The sequence below is a fragment of the Sycon ciliatum genome, chromosome 1 (assembly GCF_964019385.1).
Source record: "Sycon ciliatum chromosome 1, ocSycCili1.1, whole genome shotgun sequence".
Taxonomy (NCBI): domain Eukaryota; kingdom Metazoa; phylum Porifera; class Calcarea; order Leucosolenida; family Sycettidae; genus Sycon; species Sycon ciliatum.
The window spans coordinates 57,585,150-57,604,715 of NC_088643.1; the positions used below are offsets into that span (position 1 = coordinate 57,585,150).

Here is a 19,566-nt window from a genome sequence, read left to right on the forward strand (position 1 = left end):
TCTCTTCCAGCGTCATTAACAGCATTGGTGAGGGTAGACACTTCTGATGGATGTGCACACAATCCCGTGTCATCTGCATATCGTAGGTTCGACAGCCGGCGTCCTCCGATTCTCACACCGATACTGTCCACATCAGCAACACGCATAACACTCTCAGTGTACAGGCTAAATAGATGTGGGGACAAAATACAGCCCTGCCGAACACCCTTCTTGATGGCAAACTCCGGCGAATGCGAGCCATTCCATCTGATAACTCCGCTCATCCCTGTGTAAAGATTCTGAAGCAAACAAACTATGTGGCGAGGGAAACCAAAATCCAAAAGGCAACCGAAAAGATGTGAGTGGTTAACTGTGTCAAAGGCTTTACGATAATCGATAAAAACAATGGATACAGGATGATCAGTGTCACATTCAGCGCCGGGGCGAGCTCTGGAATCCAGCACACTTGAGAACCACGATTTGCTGATCATGACATAGTCGATTTGATTACGGGTATGACCATCAGGAGATATCCATGTATAGCGACTGCGCAGATTATGCTGAAAAGCTGTGTTACAAACGACCAAGCCATTAATCCTACAGAACTCAGCCAGCATGTCCCCACGTTCATTGCGCTGTCCACGATTTCAAGTTGGGACTTGGGAGGTGTTGGGGACTATGTTACTTGCAAATCTGCAAATGCACTGGATGTGCACCCACAGATTTTCTCTTCTAGCAACGATAGCGAACAAGATCTGAATGAGACAGATCAAGACTTGCGCCAGATAACTGTCTAATCCACACAACTGGCGAAGCCATGTGAACCGACCACCAACGCACACCTGGTCTACACCACACGGAGTACATCGGCATAAAACGGCCAAGACAGTTACCATGGTTACCTATGCACACCATGCACACACACACACACACACACACACACACACACACACACACACACACACACACACACACACACACCAGCTCACCCATCAACCTGTCCCTTTACAGTTTCAAGCAACTACCCCCCCCCCCCCCCCACACACACACACGACCTGCGTGAAACAAAAATCGATCGAGCATGCGTTTAGATCAATGGCGTGTACCCTCACTTCCATTCTATCATCCATATGCTCCTGTAGTAGCTCACGCTGTATGCCATCTTTACCCCATCCCTCCGAGATTGTTTGGCTTCCATACTTGCCTTACTTGCCAAATCGGTCGTACATGATTGTAGACTGATTTGAATTATAATTATCTGCCTTTTTGACCATTGGCCATTGTGAAAATAAAGAAAAATCAACATGATTGAAGGACTTTGTCTATGTAACCCCGTGCTGAGGGTAAGTTTGGAGCCAATTATCCTAGCAGTTGACGTCATGAATTCCATTATCCACCATCACTCAACAACCAGATTGGGAGTGCAAATCAGTCGAACAGCAAAATGATGGCAACACACCCTCCATCTTGCACTTCCTCTTAGCCCCATCCGAAATACAAATTAATTCTTGTAAGGTGAACTTGACCGTACAGACTGAGTAGGCAGCACTGGTTTGGCACCAGAGTAGGCAAGGAGGAAGTCAGTTTGTTGATCACATCCATGCTAGTCGTAGTCTTGACTGTCTTGTTGACACATTGTGCAGTCGCAGTACAATAATTTCATCATACTAGAGAGCGTGTGTGGGCAGGCGTGTGTTTACCGCCATATTGCCAGGTGTGTCTTTACAACATACTGCATGTAATTACTAATTAGCACTGCACCACTGCACCTGGATTCCGGCCGGACAGATGATAGAACAGCGAGCCCTCCTCGCTAAAGTCAGTAGGGAGTCTAAGACTCTTTCCAAGCATACCCAGCGACCATCAATTCAATGGCAGCATGCTGCAGCCAATACACCTGGCTCCAGTTCCGAACAGTTTCTGCCCATGGTCCTGGTATGCATGGGGAGACAACCATCTACTTGATTAATACAGCCATCGACCTCGCCGCCATTTCGTCGTTGGTCGGGAAACAATGAAAATAGTTCAACACTGGCAGACCTGCTTGCGCGAACATCAGCTGCTTGTTTTTCTTCGCAGTGGAACAGAGCCTTCGACACACATACATGAGTTGAGTTGGGTCATGGAAGGTCTTTGTGTATGACTACCGTACTGAGGGTTAATGTGGAGCCAATTATCCTAGCAGTTGACATCATGAATTCCATTAACCACAGTCACTCAACAACCCGATTGCGAGTGAAAGTCAGTGGAGCAGCAAAATAATGGCGACACGTCCTCCATCTTGCACTTCCTCCTAGCCCTAGGCGAAATACAAATTCCTGTAAAGTCAACTCGACTGTACAGACAGACTGAGTATGCAGCACTGGTTTGGCACAAGACGTCAAGAGTAGGCGCGGAGGAAGTCGGTTTGTTCCGCGCACCGACACTTGCTGACGCCCTGTGCATGCAGCCGGAGTACAATGATTCCGTCGTACATGTACTAATTAGCACTGTATCTGGATTCCCGATAATTAGCCAGGGAAAAAGCGAGCCGTCCTTGTTAATTAAAAAGTCTCCCCGAACATACCCAGCAACAGCAACCATCGACTCAATGTTGCGACCAACACACCTGACTCCAGTTCGGAACAGTTACTGCCAAGTGTCCGGCTATCCAAGGGGGGGGGGGGAGTCAACCAACTACCTGCATACAGCCATCGACCTCTCCGCCAGTTTGCCGTCGATCGGGAAACAAAGAAAACTGGCAGACCTGCATGCGCACACAACATTTGTTATTCTGGCTTCGTGGAGGACTGTGAGCCTTCGACAACATCCTTGAAGCTTTCCCGCTGTAAGGTCTCTGTCTGCTAAATAGAAAGCTTGCAAAGATACCCTTAGGCCTTACTGCCTTAGCGAACTACATGTATACATGTACGTACAATCTATGGTGCTACTCGTTCACGTCAATATTGATTTACCTGTAAGCTACGTTGCTAAAGATGTCAGTGTTGATCACAATTTTCGTGCTGGTCTACTCCGCTGGCGGTTTTCAGGTACAGTCGGTTGGCCCAGGCTGGCACAAGGAAGGATATGGCAGTGAACATACAGACAGTTCATTCCCGAAAAGTTACAGACACGCGTTGGGCGAAGTGGCACCTTATACATCCCAGTTGCATGATGCACTGCGCGCCGGCGGACCACAGCCACTGCTCGACGTTCTGCTAGACCTAAGTCACTCAGAAAGATCATTCAGCATGCCCAGATCTGATAAGCACGAACTCGATCGACCCTCGCAAACAAACACCGGAAGATCAAGGTCTCGTCGATCGGAAGGGAACACTCGGCATCCGGGGAGTGGAGAAAGGCGCAGAAGACGCGGAGCACCTACTAACTACGCTCAAGTGCAGGACAATGGTCAGGATGCTGAGGAAACAGGCAGTGGTGAGAACAGGTTGAGCAAGTTGCCTTCACTTCTGGAGCCATATACTTCCCAACAAGCGTCTCGAGAAGGGGAATTTGAACTAGCGCGGCCAGATTCGGCGTTATTCCGACCACTCATGCTCCCCAGTGCTGTGCAGCGTAAAGACAGCGAGTTCACTCTCACATACCCTGCACTGGAACTCCTCGCACTGGACAATGACCATCCACATCGCATCTTTCACTACTCCTATGATGTATCGCAAAACGATGGGCAAACTTGGTGGCTGCATCCAGCACTGCATCTGCAGCAATTACCGGCTGTATGCTTGGACATCAGCAGCATCGTACGACCTGCTCTGGCCTTCAGCCACGCACGCCAACAAGTCTACCTGTTCGGTTTTGGCAGCCATCCCAATTGCTCTTTGGTGCAAAGCTGGAAAATTGCGGAAGAAAACTTCGAGTTGCTGAACGCTGTAGGGGGTGAGAAAGTGCCACGTCGATTTCACACTCTCGTGGCAGTAGATCAAAACTGGACGAAACGCACGGATCTACTGGTGTTTGGTGGTAGAAGTACTAGTAGTAGATGTAAGGATCGCTCAATGTATTCACCATTGTGTCGCTATGGGTGGGTATATTCTGACCAAGTATGGAGACTGAGTATAGTGAATGCTGCGGCTGGAGAACAGGGGGAGCAACCAGAGTGGGAACTTCTACATCCACCAGGAAATGCACAGGCCGCAATGACAAATGGATCTCAGCAGGAAGCAGAATGGCCACAGGGTAGAGTGTCACCCTTGGTTGTGTCAGTGAATGAAACAACACTGCTGATGTACAGCGGAACCACTCGAGTCCAAGATGGATACACAGCACTCTGTGATTTGTGGATGTTTGAAGTAGCTACACGGAAGTGGACAGAACTGCCTGCTCCGCCACAGCGCTGTCTGGAACGTGCCTGCCCCTCTTGTCTTCCTCAGCGACCTTTGGGCAGCTATGACATGGAGAATCAACAGCTAATTGTCGTCCAAGAACGTATCCTAGTGCGGGCTACCTTCTATATATTGGAAGGACTTGATGTGTGGGTATTTGACATGTCCAGCTTATGCTGGTCTTTTCATGGATCCACACTGCGCAGTAAGCAGTCAATAATAAGGCAACGCTATGTGAAGGGCATTGAAAAGTACACACGGATGGAGGTGACTGTGCACAATCACCGTGTGATTGTCACGAATGCATACTACATTCAAAGTGAAGAGCTAGTGTTCACAATCAAGTCCGACATGAACAAGGCATGTGCATATGGAAATACTAGTGCTGTGACAACATCCCCGGAGGCACCTGTTGATATCAATCCGCTTACAGCCCGTGAGGATCAAGCCTTCCAGTTTGGCGGGGATTTCAGATGTTTGTCACCTCCACCAGTGGAAGCCGTATTGCAAACAGCAAGGCCAAAGTTGTATGAGACAAACGCATTGGTGTTTCTCGGTGGGCTATGCCCCAGTACTGATCGTAATAGTTGGGAGACTCGGTCGCCAAGATACAACACTTTACCAGTATGGTTCTATCTGCCCTATTCTGGTGCCTACATGATGAAGAAAATCCAACAAGTTGGTGCCCCGCCACCATTTCTAGTCCTGCACTCTGTAGTACAATTGCACTCGCCGGGGAGCAGCGTCAGTAAGGCTGTGGTGATGGGAGGTGTACCATGGCTACATTGGAACGCCTCATCTGACGTATGGTGCTTTGACCTGCACAAGCACTACTGGCAAAAAGCCAGCATTGGCGATAGGCACCTGGCACCTCTACCTACTGCACGGATTATCCTGGGACAAGCAGTATTTACAGTGACTGAAGACAGTGGAATGCCAGTTCTAGTAGCATATGGTGGTGGACCCGCGGATCAGGCTCTACGCCTTATTGAAATATCTCCCACTGGAAATATCAGTGCTTTGGTCTTCACCAATTTGTCTGCATGTCACGGTCACTGGCGGAAGATAAAGACCGGCATAAATGGTCTACCAATAATTGCTGGACATACCGTAACAGTGACTCGAAGCAATGATATCTATGTATACGGTGGATTGGCTGGCGGTTACGACATACAGAAAAAGCATGAATGTGGCGACTTCTTTCGCCTGCACCTACACGACCTTGGCACAGAAAGCAGAACGGCATCATGCAGCGCCATACAACATAGCGCACTGGCATCATTTCCACAGAAAAATTTCGGACACACCCTGAGTGTCCTTTCAGATCATACCTTCCTGCTGCTTGGTGGCATGCAAGTGGGTGGTGGCTACCCTTGCTACAATGCCTGCACTGCTCACCTCATGCAGTTCAATGACAGCAACCGAAGTGCTGTGGATGTACTGCCGTATTTCAGACACGTGCCTGTTATTTTCCACCAAGTCTATGAGAACTATATGTTTGGGGGCTTTTCTACAGGAAACACAGATTTACTGACGACGAAGAAAGACACTCCGTTGTCATACATGTCAGCTTCAACAACTTGCACTGGACGATTACTCACTCAACACACTTGTCCAATTGGCAGGGGCAATGGCGGTGACTTGACCAAGAAGTGTAGCCCATGTCAGAACGGGTTCTACTCCGACACGCTCTCAGACGTTTGTCGCCGCTGTCCTGGGTTCCAATTGACAAACTTCACAGACAACCAGGAGTCATGCTTTGCGCAGGATCCATGTGCGAACGACCATTGTCATCGAGGCAAATGCCTAGTGGTGAACGGATCCGCTGTTTGTTCGTGCCCTGTGGGCTATGTGCAGTATGATAACTGCCAGCTACCACTGGTCTTCATTGCCGCTGCTGCTGGATCTGCAGCTTTGTTTGCTGCAGCCTTGCTCACTACTATCCGTGCATGCATCAAGACAAAGAAAGAATCGCAGAGCAAGGACAAGGAGTTGCAGTCCATGGAGCAGCGTCTCAGTGACATTGAGAAACTCCTGCGCGAATTAGCTCGCAGTCGTATCATTAAACGCCATGAGATCAACCTGCTCCACCGCATAGCCAAGACAGCCACTTGCTTTATCTGGCTGGCCAAGGTCTTCGACACCAGAGTAGTTGTGAAGCTGCTACGAAAAATCAAGATGGCAGAGACGAGAAAGGAGCAGTTCTATCTGGAGGCAGAGGAGCTCCGACGAGTTCGACACCAGAATGTGATAATGTTCCTGGGTGCCGGCACGGATCCCAAGACGAACCAGCCGTTCATTGTGCTGGAGCATGCTAGGAGAGGTTCACTGCATGCAATCCTCCACGATCATGACATCAGTGTTACGCCAGATGACTCACTGCGCTTTGCCTTGCAGGCAGCACGGGGCATGAAGTTTCTGCATGGACTGGATCCAGCCCGCATCCACTGCAATCTGAAAACACCAAACCTGCTAGTGACGGAGAAATGGGTGGTGAAAGTGGCTGATTTTGGCATGATGGGTCTACTGTCCAGAGCAGATGAGCAAGGTGGAACATGTCAAGATCGCAATGAACTGGTGTCAGGAACTCAGGGAGCTCTCTTCCCCAATCCCGAGGAAGAGAATGAGAGCGAAGAGAGTCAAGCACTCCTGCTGATATCCCCAATAAAACGTAAGCAGCTTAACGGCAGCGGTGTGTTGGGACGCTACGTGGAAAGTGCATGGAGCGCTCCGGAAACACTGACTGACATGAAGTTCAACTGTGCTACAGATGTTTACAGGTAAGCGAGTATAAAAGAATTCAGTCCCTAACATTACGACATTACGACATTACGACATTACGAGTACAAATTGGCCCATGTTAGTACATGTATAAGTGTGTTTTGAAAAAAAGTTTTTAAAAGTCTTTGTCCTCAGCTGTTATATGGAAATTTATTCTGAGCTGTCTATTTCAATAATGAGATTTGCTCTTCATCCATGGTATGAAACTGGTGTATTTGTTCTGCATCTGTTGAAAGTTTGCTTTTGTACACTGCTTCCTTCTGCAGCTATGGCATCGTCCTGTGGGAAATATTCAGTCGTCAGACACCATACCCTGGCACTTCTGATTTCGCAGAAATCTGCAGCCAAGTGATTGCCGGCCGTCGACCTGACCTGCCTGCACGCATGCCGTACGACTATCGAACTCTGGTGGAGAAATGCTGGCATAAAGACGTGCAGGAGAGACCATCGTTCCAGACCATCGTGAAAAGGCTGGAGGATATGGTCCAGCAGAAGTCCCTCATGGAGTACTAGTATTGAAGCAGAGTGAAGTGCAGTGCAGTGCTGACTGGCTAGATTCGAGGCTCATAAGTATGCCAGTGTGTTGGTATGTGTCCAGAGTGCCTAAGGGAGCAGTAACATTTCCAGGAACACTACACACTATCATGTTACTAGTACGATGCTACTCCCTAGCTCTATGGCCATACCTGTGCTATCCTGACTGCATCCTGACCTGAGTGACTAAGTAAACTGTACAGTTCTGATACACTGTGACGTCTATGCCACTCTTCTTGTATTGCTGTATTCACCACATTTTGGGAAGTGCATTGGACTGAGTATAAACTTATGTTCCATTTTCATATTTTTCAGGCACTTGCCGGTTGCTTGTCCTCTTCCAAGTGACCTAATTCCTGTTCATGCATCAATTTTAAACAGCCAACTATTGTACCTATTGTACCATGCATGTGAGTTTCACATGCCCGGCTTCAGATCCTACTTCTCTCTCACTCTCTCACACACACACACACACACACACACACACACACACACACACACACACACACACACACTCTCTCTCTCTCTCTCTCTCTCGCACACACACACACACACACACACACACACACACACACACACACACACACACACACACACACACATACACACACACACACACACACACACACACACACACACACATCAGTCCACACATTGTAAACATCTGGCCATAGTCTTGGAAAGCTTGCCTCCCACCAATTTGCAGAATGCATTACAGCAGGTTGTGTGAGTTAGTCTTCACAAGGAGTTCACAAGTTCTCTTCACCACTTCTGATATGGATTTTTGTCCGCCCAAACATTTAACTCTGCCTTTCTCCGAAAACTGAGTTCCTTCATTATTTTATCCAAATATCCACTGAGTGACCCAGAGATGACAATCTATACATTTGGTGCAAGTCCACTAGCCTACATTGGTCCTTGATGCCTTGCAGCTTTCAAACATACCGTATTTCCGCAAATAGTAGGCCGGTCTACTATTTTTTTTCAAACTCGTCCTAACCCGGCCTTATAATTGAGGACGGTCTTGTATTCAAGGACGGTCTTCTATTCTTTCAACCCAGTTTGACCCTGGTCTTCTATTTTTTGCCACACAGCTTTACCCCCGTTCTTCCATTTTCTTCTACACAGTTTGAGCACGATCGTAAGACTCATTTTAAGTCATTTAGTAAGCCCGGTCTTCTAATCGGAGACGGTCTTGTATTTTTTCAATCGCCCCTTGCCCCGCCTGGCCTTGTATTCGAGGAAGGCGTTGTATACGGGGACGGTCTTTTATTTGCGGAAATACGGTAAAACCCATCCCTGCTATGATACTACAGTCATATACTATTACAGTGCTTTGATCACTTTGGCAGTGGGTGTGATTCACTCACCTCCCACCACTTTAGGAGCTGCTTTTGCCCATTGAGCCTTGATGGTGGCGGTGGACCTACAGACGCAGAAAACTGGGTCCAACCGAATCTTACCACCACAGTCTTACGGAAATCTAAGATTTAATTTATTGCTTCGCCTGCTGAAATTCTTCGCAAGACCACCATGCATACGGCAATGTCGCGTATTAAAGCCGGGTGTACTCCCGTAGAAGCCGATGTCAGGGCTAGGCTTCTATTCAAACCAGGTATTTAGTATGTGTGTGCGTCAACACTAAAACCAGGCTTATGTGCTAGCAGTGTGCGTCTTGAAAATCAGTCTTGGATTTGAAACAGGCTCATACGAGACAGGCTGCTGTGATACAAGACAGTATTAATTCTTTGTTGCCATCTTCATTAGGTCCGTCAAATAGTAGTAATAGGTTTTTCATTTGACCCGACGAGACCACACGACGCTTGCAGACCACAGCACGAACAGTTCACCAGCCACACTCCACGAAAGCCAAGTAGTGTTACTCCTGACAAGTCTTGTTTCGTTCCATAAAGTTGACGGGGAACTCATCAGAGGAGAAGCAGTTGTTGAATGAAGGGGTTCAGCTGAATAATGCTATTTTATAGAGAAGATACCGGCGCAAGGTGTAAACACTCAACTAACTCACATATGTGACAAATCAACACTATCTTTGTCACCACCTCAGTACTCTTTGTGACGTGTAAATTAGCGCAATCTATTCCTGTGTACCTCTCCTTCTCATTGTGATTGATTTAGCACTTGTGATTGTTGTGTTTGGTAGGGTTCATAACACCTCCATTCTGCACTATTCCTTTTGTGTTGATTTGTCACATATGTGAGTTAGTTGAGTGTTTACACCTTGCGCCGGTATCTTCTCTATAAAATAGCATTATTCAGCTTAACCCCTTCATTCAACAACTGCTTCTCCTCTGATGAGTTCCCCGTCAACTTTATGGAACGAAACAAGACTTGTCAGGAGTAACACTACTTGCTTTCGTGGAGTGTGGCTGGTGAACTGTTCGTGCTGTGGTCTGCAAGCGTCGTGTGGTCTCGTCGGGTCAAATGAAAAACCTATTACTACAAGACAGTATGGTACATTAACTCAGGACTTGAGAGACATCACCGTATGTCAAGGACCTCACAGGATTTCAGAAATTATATGCCTTTCAACAATTTTGAGAGCGCGGCTCACACTCAAAACATTCACATGTACATGTACATGCCTGTAGTCTGTATACATGTAGTGTCAGTGCAAGCATCCATGACATGGACTCCGCTGCTCCTCTATACCGTATGATTTTCTCACGTTTATTTTCCTGCGTGTTCCGACTCGGTCTGTTCTGACGCTACACCTGTGTGTTTCTTTCCTTTTCTTGGCAGCGACCGTTTCCGTTTGCTCCCTCTTTCCTCACAGTCGGCCCTCTTAAATAATAATGATAATCGGCCCTCTTTACATGATTGTATATTAGTGCGGTGGCATTGTCACTGGCCATTTTGGTTGGGTCTTCCGATATAAAACGAGAATCATAGCTAACTAGCTAACACTATCGACTCACTCAGACTAGTCAGTAATACTATGCCAATAGCACTGCACTTACCCATGTAGCCTGTAGCCTGTAGGGATCTTGAGTCGAGAGAGAGAGAGAGACCACTGCTTTCTTCATCCTCGTCGCCTTCGACCAGCACATCAGATCTGCTATGCCTAAGCGTCACTAAGGCATGCTTGTAATAATACTAGACTCAGTAGACTAGAGCACAGGCTTTTGAGAAGTGTTAGTTAGGCCATGCATGCGCCAGCGTGCTCCGAACTGCGGTGTGTCCCGCACACGGCACATTGCTAGCGAGAGTAGCGTCGCGATTACCTTGATTACGATGTGACCGCAGCCCACGACCACATGACCAACTGCAGCCGCAGGCGTCACCGCTAGCGCTGTTTAACCTAGTACTAGTACTAGTACTCAGTAGTAGATCTACCTCCCCCATACCTGTCCTTGCCTGGCCTGCCAGTACACTGTACAGTCATGACGTTGTACAATCATGTACACTTGATCGACTACAATCATGTACACTTGATCGACTTCTCCCCCCGCCCCCGTCCCTGGCGTGGGCACTGCGCTGTGACTGTCCTTGTGTACCATGGTGTACGTGAAGCCTCATCTCAGATTCTGTGTCCATGCATCGACTCGAGTCATGTTGACTACTAGTACATCATGGTACATCATGCCATTGGCCCGCTGTGTAGGAAAACTTCGCGGTTAGGGATTGCCCGATTCAGCGTGAAACTCGGAGTTGCAAAGAAAGCAGTGAGTTAGCTGAGGTCCTTTTTTACTTTTAGTACTGGATCCCATGCGGGTTGCAAGGCCCACCATTATCATCTGACCGTCACTGGTACGAGGGCTCTCGTACTCGCAGTGCAAGCGTCTCTCGGGACGGCCACCGTGGTGTGGTGACCATTGACATTGTGTGCATGCAAGTCACGACGCTTGTCACCCGCCGGTCATATCAGGGTGACCATACGTTTCACACACACAAAGCAAGGAGGTAGCAACTTTAAACGGAGCCATGATGCGCTTTTAGCAGGGCACAGAACTGAAGCCTGAAGGTGGCTGGGCTCGGAACGGAGATCAGGCGGGAGCTGGTTCCACAGGACTGCGCCGATGATGGCTATTACCCTAATGCAGCTACTAGTAAGACAGTTCTGCTGGTGAAACCCACCCTGGAGTCTGAAGCCCAAGAGCTGTTCGACTCTACGGGTATACGTGTGCTGACCAATGGTGTTCGCTATCTTGGTGGGGCCATTGGTGAGAAGGAATTCGTACAGGAGAGCCGGTGTCGTCATGTTTCCGTATGGTGCAGCACTACAGGGAGGTCGGTACTCTCTACCAGGGAGTCGCAAAATACCGACTCCCTGCTCTCTACACTCTGGCGGAAACCCAGCCACATTCTGCTTATTCTGTTTTCTCCCGCGGACTGAGGTCGCGTTGGCGCTACCATATGTGCTCGCATGGCTTGCCTGAGGCGGACGCTTTCGGCAGGCTCGATAATGTGATTGACAATAATTTGATCAGCAATCACTGGTTAGAAGAACATGTCCACCCGTGACCGTTGAGCGGAGTCTCATCGGCTTGCCTGTCAAGTCCGGTGGTCTCTCAATTCCTGCCATTGGGCCTCATGCAGTGCATCAGTGGACCTCCAGTAATTATGGCCTCGGCACGGCCGGTGATTGATTTGCTTCGTCGCCCTGATGCTGACATTGCTCCGGCTGATTTGCAGGCGGAGGTAATGGCGTTGCGAAATGCCGAACGTCGAAGAATGGCTACTGCGGCTAAGGAGGCTCAGGTTGCTTTGCGTCCTGAGCTCAGCCCATATCAGTGGGTGCTGTTGGAGATTGCTGCTGATGCTGGCGTTTCCAGTTGGCTAGCCTAACGGCTGAGCTATGGCTGGGGTATTGACGGCATCCCACCAACTTGTGTGTGTGGTAGAGACATGTCTGTTGACCATGCATTGACATGCCCTACAGGGGGCTACCCAAGTCTGCGACATAATGAGCTTCGTGATGTGCTGGTGGAGGTGATGACTTCTGCCATCCCGGATGTTCAAACAGAGCCACCGCTTTTGCCGTTGGATGGTGAACAACTTCACGGTGCTACCGCTAATCGTGCTGCAGAGGCTCGATTGGATATCCGTGCAAGGGGCTTTTGGTCGCCACAGCAAGATGCATTCTTTGATGTGAGGGTTACTCACCCCTCGGCGTCTTTCCTGTCGCGACAGGAAGTCCTTGCACAGATTTCCCGGAATGAACATCAGAAGAAGCGGGCCTATCTTCAGCGTGTTGTCGATGTCGAGAGGGGGTCATTCACTCCGCTCGTATTTTCGACAAACGGCATATGTGGCACGGAGTGCTCTCGTGCATTGAAGAACATTGTTCAGCTGGTGGTTAACAAGCATAGTGACCTCCAGTACGCTGTTGTGATGGCGCAGCTACGCTGCAAAATTGCATTTGTTTTGCTGAGGTGGTCAATAGGGCTTGAAAGTGATGACGTCAAAAACGGCCAGGGAGTAGTAATTTGACATCAGATTTCTATTTTGGATCCACTGAGGTGTGACTTTGCTATTGCCTCAGTATGTGGGTGCATAGCAACTCACTCATGTCGTATGCAGGGGTGACTTTTACTTCGTCACCAGTTGTAACCCCGCCCCAATAGCCAAATCAGTCAGTTTCACTGGTTACATCACCTTGCTGTGAGTAAGACGGCTTGAAATGCGCTTGGATCCATACAAAAACTGGATCCAAGTGGATCCAGTTTTTGAATTTTTGAAATTGTTGCTATGCTGTGACGTAGCACTTTCAAGCCCTATCACGTGCCTCCGTGGTTGCAGAGCGTCTTACTTGCGGAAGAGAATAGGCCCATCTTTTCTCGACCGATGTCGCCTTTTGTCCATGTAACTGCCTTCGTTATTCATATGTTACAATTGTTGGCCTATTAACATTGGCATGCTCTGCGGATTTGTAGGCATGCTAGGCAATTTAAATATTATCCTGCAAAGTATTTTGTAGGTGCGTGACTACTACGTTATGTACTACAATTGGTACATGCCTTTTTCTTTTTACTAAGTACACAACCTACTCGTCAGAAGGGGAGAAGACAACAGAGTATACAATAACAAAACAGCAGGTAGAGTAGGGGCTGCAAAGCAAGCCTGTGCTGGTGAGGCAAGCCCACAACACCGACCTATGGTCTCGGCGTTAACGTGAGCTTGCGCACCATAGCCTAAAAGAAGGGGGTGATTTAGCGATAAAGACAAGAGAAGGTTAGGTAGAATGGTTGAGGAGAGAGAGAGAGAGAGAGAGAGAGAGAGAGAGAGAGAGAGAGAGAGAGAGAGAGAGAGAGAGAGAGAGAGAGAGAGAGAGAGAGAGAGAGAGAGAGAGAGAGAGAGGGGGGGGAGGGAGAGAGAGAGGGGGTGGGGGGGGGGTAGAAAGAGAACAAGAAGAGAGAAAAATAGATTCAAAGGCAGTTCATAATTATGCAGTGAACATGATGCAATGCTTGGGGGGGGGGGGGGGAACTTCAAGATGGAAATAGTTCTGAACTGTTAGAGGGAGTGTGTGGCCCAAAGCCACTGGCTTCGGCGAAGATGGTAGTGGAAGTTCGCTTTGTAGGATTGTAAGCCCTTAGGGGATGGTGGTTTGGTGAAGAGGGAGGATGGCAGCGCGTTCCAGGTGTTGATGATGTTGTATGGAAAGGAGCGTCTTAGGTAGTTAGGAGCGCCTGGAGGGAGAACATTTTCCAGTTGGTAGGGGTGTGAAGCAGACTGTTGGCACTGTCTCCGGGTTACAGGTGTGGCATGGTGGACAAGGAGAGGAGGGACCATGGATCTCAGCAGAGGAGGACCCGGTTGGCCCAGTAGATTGTAGACGAAAGTCAGCGCCGAATAATAGCCGTCTGGCATGGTACAATAACCTTTTCTTCTTTTATTATTATTATTTTTATTAATGGCTTTCTCTTTTACCTCGAATGGTTTACAATCTGTATCACAATTATTTGTGTTCAGCAATAAAGGATGTGTTTACTAACACGATGCGAGCCGTGGGCAACATCCCAGCATTCCGCCGAGCTGCCATTCCTATACGTTGTGGACTGCTACACAGTTGGCCATACCATGGTAATCAGTACCAACGAACTTTGCAAAGCCGATAATGTGATAATGTACCATCCAGTGGGAGAAGGCGAAGAGGAAGAAGGAAGTGCGTCATAGCCAGGCGGAGTCGGCGCGGCGTATCAGCAATGATGCGTCGGACGCCTTGCGACACACCATTGTCCTCGCCCGTGAACCTGGCGCCTCGAGTTGGCTGACTTGCCGTCCATTGAAAAAGTATGGTTTTTCACTTAGCAAAGCTGAGTTCATAGACGGCTTGTGCCTTCGTTATGGTTGGATGCCGCCGAGGTTACCAACTCATTGCTCTTGTGGACGGGACAATGGTATTGACCATGCATTGTCATGTCCCCTTGGTGGTTTTACCATTATCCGCCATATGAGATCCGGGATGTGACAGCCTCTCTCCTTCAAGAGACCTGTCACAATGTCTCCATCGAGCCACTGCTGCAGCCACTCACTGGAGAGAGAATGAGATACAGGTCTTCTATTGTGGAGGAGCATGCGCGGCTTGATGTAGCGGTCAGTGGTTTGTGGGGCAGTCGTTTTGAGCGTACTTTACTTGATATACGGGTTCTTAATCCTCATGCACGCTCAAATCGATCTGCAACACACACCACTGTCTATCGGCGCCATGAAAAAGAAAAGCGACGATGTTATGAAGAGAGAGTGAGAGAGGTGGAGCATGCGACGTTCATGCCTGTTGTGCTGTCGGCAATTGGTGGCATGGGAAGAGCAGCGACATCACTCTATCGCCGAATCGCGTTATTGAGAGCGGAAAGGAGGAAGGAGCAGTACTCCCACGTAATATCTTACATCAGATGCCGTCTCTCATTTGCTCTGTTGCGATCATGCATCATGTGTTTGCGGGGTTCACGGGGTCTTTTCCGTGAGCGATCGGTTCGGCATCCGGAGTCTGCTGAGCTGGTTGTTGCTGAGGCCCAGGTTGCTCGCATGTGAGAATCTATAAATTGCAGCAGATTATTTTTATTATAAATACTGGACATGGATATTGACTGTACTCAGTGACTCTTTACATTTTACAGGATACGTTTTATTATTATTATTATCATTATTATTGTAAAACTTTCCTTTTGATCTTGTCTCTTATTGTTGTGACCTTTCCACAATACATGTATTGTGTTGCATTTTGTTTATTGTACCGTGGTGCATGCACCGATGGTACCACCACTTCGTAGGCTGTCTCCCGTTCATTTCTGTGCTCCTGTCTTTATTCTCGTAGTTTGTGTACTCGTTTTGCTGTTTGTTTGGTTTTATTATTATTCTTTATTTCCACGATGGCCCATGGCCAATATGGAAGTTAATATGATTCAAATCAGTCCAGAATCATATAAAATCAGTCTAGCAAGTAAGGAAACCAACACATTGCAGGGGGTGGGGAAGGGGGTGGGGGGTGGGGGGTGGGGATACGATGGGGTACAGTGTGAGCTACTACAGGAGCATATGGATGATAGAATGAGGCTAGACGCCATTGATTTAAACGCATGCTTGCTAATTGTTTCACGCAGGTCGGGGGGTAGTTGGTTGAAATTGTGAAGGGACAGGTTGATGGGTGAGTTGGTGTGTCGGTATGTGTGTGATGTTCTCAATGTGTATGTTCTCATGTGTCGTAGTGCATATGGCTGCTCTGTAATTGGTCGTGCAAGGTGAGGCTGTTGCAGGTGAAGGGGAGCGCGGATGTACTTGATGTTGTGGGCAAGAGTACCCTGTCGTAAGAGTTGCCGGGAGACTAATGTGGGAAGTTGGAGATGATGAAGAAGTGAGCTGTGATGGACTGGTGCAAAAAGGGGGATCCGCAAGCTGCTCGTCGCTGAACGCGTTCTAATGGTCCTTCTGTGTGCGGGTGGTGTTGGATAACACGAGACTGCCGTACTCTATAACCGGGCGAATATAGGCGGTGTAGATTACGAGCAGACTGGGGATGTTAAGTTGGCCTCGTGTTTTACGAAGTTGGTGAAGGAGTTTTTTGGATTTGTTTATTATGTGCGTGACATGTGAGTTCCATTGGAGGTTGTTTTGTAGTATGATTCCAAGGTGACGGTGTTCGTTGACTTGCTTTAGGGGTGTGTCGTTAATTAAGAGTGATTGTTGAGTTGGTGGTTTGGTGTGAACGACAAGGTAACGGTCTTTGAGGCATTGACGAGGAGGTGCCATCTGCGGAGCCAGGCTGCGGCAGCTGAAACGGCTGACTGCAGGGACAACTCCGATGTCAAACGGCTCTGGTGTGTTGCGATGAGCGCCGTGTCATCTGCAAATTGGCTGCACTTTGTGTTCGAGTTGGTGCAGGCAGAGGGCAGGTCAATGGTGTAGATCAAGAACAGCAGGGGGCTTAGAACGGATCCTTGGGGCACCCCTGCTGCCTGCTGGTATGGCTTGCCACTCACTGACGTGTATTTGAATTCGCACAGTAAACGTGTACTTCAGCTATTCTCTCCTCCCTCTTCTGAGTTTGACTCTCCGCTGGCCTTCTCTCCTCCCATCCCCGGCCTTACATTGTATTGGGCCTCCGCAGAACCCCCCCCCCCCCCACCACCACCACCCCACGCACACACTACATTGTCACATAGCACAACTCAACCATTCGCTACCCTGTTATTGAGCACTCCTGCTCGTTTGGTCTCGCGAATCCAAATAAAATCAATCAAAAATCAATCTGTATGAAGGAATTCAGTGCCAACGAATGTGTCGCTTTGCTGGTCGTGTGCTGTGGCAACGTGTCGAGGTCGGCTGGAGAGCGCAGTCATGGTGTGGTGGTTGATGAAAAATCTGTACAGGGCCGAAAGCTCCTGCTTTAAATACCTCTTCATTTAGGTCGCATATTGCCCACATAAACAAATCATGTGGGGCTCATGGAGAGATTGAGACATTCCTGAATCGGCACATTCAGGAGTTTGAGGTGTTCTTTGACTTTGGCATTGTCTACCTATCGCTTGTGGACGGTCGTCCACGGTGCGGTGGCTCTCGATGTCCGAAGTATTGAGCTATAGCTGCAGTGACTTGTAAGAGGCCGCGTCTGGTCCCTCCCGGGCAACGTGCCTCAGCCACAGGAGGTGGCGCTCTCTACAGGTTTGCGACTCCGGGGCTTGGTTGGTCTTTCCGTAAATATTCTTATTGGAGATGTGGTGAGGGTGGGCATATAGCATGTCCGGTATTATAAGGGCAGAGTATTACAGCATAGCCTGCCGCACTGTTAGGCAGTGCGGATTTGGCGGATGATCCGCAGCTTCATAGCCTTGCATTGGACAATAGAGGTGTCTTGCGGTGACCAGCGCAGGGGAGGTTCTAGTCCAGACTGACTCCGAGGTAGCGAGCAGTACAATGTACTTGTCTGGGCAAGAGACGTGCAAGTGAAAATAATGTGGAGGTCGAGGTGTGCATGCCGTCCAGCTCTGATTGCAAGCACTTGCGTCTGCCCGGTGTTGAGGATAAGGCATTTGCCTAGCGACCGCCAACACAGCAGTCAGCTGTGGAAAGGGTGGTGGTTATGGTGTGAGCGCTACCGTGGCTCACGTACAGCACGATGTTGCCCGCGAACATTAGTGTACGTACCGGGTGACTCCGTGAGCTACTGTTGTACTGATGCGACACATCTCGTGTAGATCGCGAATAGTGTTGGACCAAGCAGGCCTTCATGGGGAACACCGCACGTGCAAGCTGTTTCCTCTGAGCGTGTGCCGTTTGCAGTGACCACACACTGGCGTCGTGCGCTGAGGTAGTCCGCAAACCAGTCTAGTCCCGTAGAAGAGACGCCAAGTTCGAATAGGTCGTGGAGCAAGGTCTGATTGGACCTTGTCGAAAGCTTTGCTCATATCAATGAGCACCAGGTGCTGATCTGCGGCTTTGTATAATAGATCCACAGCTAACAAGACTGCGTCCTCTGTCGAATGGTGTGGTCTGTAAGCGAATTGCTCGACATGAAGAAGGTTATTTTCGGTCAGGAGCGCACAGAGCCTTTTATGCACAATCCTTTCCAGGATCAAGCAACCGGACGCAAAGGCTGCCGGCAAGATTGGCGCTTTGTGGCGGTCCCCGTGAGCACTGTCCGGTAAATCGCGACGCATGTTCGTTCAGGCGGTGATTGTTTGTTTGTTTGTATTCTTTATTTAGAGTGGGAAGTCCAAAACAGGCCCTAGCCTAATAACAATGGTCCCACTAGTGAGGGAATGCTGTATATCTGTGCATAAGGATCAGTGAGTGTAACATGCCTGACTGACATGATCATGCCTGACTTGCTCTATGGCGTAAGCTGCTCGTGTTCGTGTGGAGGCAACTCCGAGCACGGATCAGCCCCTCCCTAGCTACCCTGATCTCTCGTCCAACCGACAGAAGAACACGTCGCCAACAAACCGGAGGTCTTCTCAGCCAGAAAAGCCTCACTCGCGCCGGAAAATCCCGGCCCACGGTCGCAAGTGCGGTTTTGTGGAACCTTCTACCGGAAGATGTGCGGACCATCTCGTGGCTCCCTAAGTTTAAACTGAATTGCCTGCCGCATTGCTGCGATGTATGGCTATAATGCATCCCTGATTAATGCCTGGCCGACTATACCGTGATACTACTAGTAGTGTCTCGCCACCACACTGTGATACCACTAGTGCTTTTATCGTATGTCCTTACCCAATTAGAGTGCATACTTATACAACAGTGATACACCTTGCCTACTTTTAGCCTTCTGCTGTTCTTCTGCTCTTTTATCCCTCCGTACTGAGTGCTGACATATTTGATTACAACAGATAATCATTATGACTTGTAATGTCACCCTCCCCACCCTTCGCTATCATATTATTGGGCAACGATCCTGTTTGACTTTGCGCAGTAAAGTAAATAATACATAAACACAAGTATATAGGGCGCCGGCGGTAGTTCTTAGCAGTTTCGGGGTCTCCTGCCTTGAAAA

At 48.8% G+C, this 19,566-nt stretch overlaps 1 protein-coding gene across 1 annotated transcript in view; it reads right to left on the reverse strand.

The window, feature by feature from the left end:
- LOC135804534 (DDB1- and CUL4-associated factor 7-like) overlaps positions 1–10,709 on the reverse strand; it is a 38,088-nt gene extending 27,379 nt beyond the window's left edge. Inside the window, exon 1 of the mRNA XM_065318423.1 lies at positions 10,595–10,709. The gene's annotated coding sequence lies outside the window, so the exon portion shown is untranslated. The remainder of the gene's footprint in view (positions 1–10,594) is intronic.
- Positions 10,710–19,566: the final 8,857 nt, after the last annotated feature.